Raw genomic sequence first — 1644 nt, forward strand, 5'->3', positions numbered from 1 at the left:
TCCATACATCAACAAATTTGGAATATATCAATATTCAAGTAAAGTCGTCAACAAAACCAAAGTCATATATATTTTCAATGAGACCAAAGTCATATATATTTTTACACTCAGAGGTGCATTGTATTGTCATATCAAGTACAAGCTGAGCTACTGATGTTGCTGAAGAGATAATCATCACTAATATTTGAAACATGTTCAAGCCTCTACTACATCCAAAATCAAAGAGCTACCAAGTTGTGCTTGTTGGTGCCTTTAGTGCACGCCAATGAACAACATTGAATGTTTTGAAGAATGTTTCCATCTATTTAAAATAGGCAAAACAAAGACAAACTCTTGAGCACCCTATATGACATAAATAGTTCTTTCTTGATCATAAAATATTAGTACAAATTATTTAAATATCGAGAAGTTGGAATGTGACTGTACAATATATCCATATACAATAAATAAACTAGAAAGTCAGTCATAAAACCTATTTAGGATGGAAGTACCTTAGTACAGCTTTGAACTGAAGAGTGCAACGACATAAGGAACTGATTGAAAACTTTCAATGGATTTCTTTTTGTATATCTGATAGAATGTTGGCCTGCCATAAACCCCAAAAAAGAAAAAATTAGTAATCGTGAAATGGAGAAAGAGATTAAGCAATCAGAAACAGAAAAAGATCAGCAGTACTTACAGTGGAGCTAGGTAAACCATAAATGAAACGATGTTGCCTACAACAATAAAACATAAACACGTGAATTAATAAAAATTCTTGTCAGTTAATTCCTTGAAGAATCATATAGCTATGATCTCCTTCCTACAACCTTATATATGTTATCAAATAAATAGTAGTAGGCCGGAGAGAAGTTTCGAATGTCATTACTAGCATCGATATTTTTCCTTTTCCAGCTGATAAATTTTATACAACCATGCATACGTCATGAGAAGATACTAGCTAGTTTCAACGTTGTGTATAGCTGCATGTGCACTAACTTGCATTGGGTACAAGAAAACAATATAGAAGGTATTGGCATTTATCTGTTCATCAATTCAATATAGGGAATGGCCGGGGAGGAATAGGTTGAAGAACACTAGCTAGCTAGTAAAAGTACGTTAATTAAAGTAACGACTATATATATACTGATTATATATAGCACTTTGTGTCTGTACCTAGAAGGCCAAAGGCAAAAGCCCATGACGTGTGAATGGCCATTTCTACAAACAGAAGTAAACTCTCTTAAACTAAAAACCTAGAGTCTTCGTCCTCTCTCTGATCTCTCTCTCTCTCTCTCTCTCTCTAGCTAAAGCTGGGTTTTCAAGTGAACACCTTGGCTAGCTATCTCATATCTCTCAAAGGCACAGGCATAGAAGCAAAGGGCTTGAGCAATATTTATATATGGTGAGGAGGGAGACTCGAGTGAAAGAATAAGTCTCGTTACATGCATTCATATTGTGTGAAGCATCAAGCTGTAACTTTCGGTTCAGCTTCCACTTTGGCGTAAAATGCTGCTCCTAACCTTATTTAGTTGGTTTTCATCATATAAAACAACCCTTCTCACCAAGTAATGCACCCAATTCCTACTATTCCTACTACGCACACAAATTCAGACTATGCCCCACCGAGGTCCTTTCTGAGGTGTCACCCACTTAATGGCTTTA

At 35.6% G+C, this 1644-nt stretch overlaps 1 long non-coding RNA gene across 1 annotated transcript; it reads right to left on the reverse strand.

Annotated features, from left to right (window-relative positions):
- Positions 1-559: 559 nt before the first annotated feature.
- LOC122278301 lies at positions 560-1367 on the reverse strand. The gene is made up of 3 exons (XR_006229322.1): positions 1156-1367; positions 680-716; positions 560-586 (listed from the first exon to the last, which is right to left on the reverse strand). It is a non-coding gene; the product is annotated as an uncharacterized LOC122278301 (long non-coding RNA).
- Positions 1368-1644: the final 277 nt, after the last annotated feature.

Source organism: Carya illinoinensis, chromosome 10 (assembly GCF_018687715.1).
Source record: "Carya illinoinensis cultivar Pawnee chromosome 10, C.illinoinensisPawnee_v1, whole genome shotgun sequence".
NCBI lineage: Eukaryota > Viridiplantae > Streptophyta > Magnoliopsida > Fagales > Juglandaceae > Carya > Carya illinoinensis.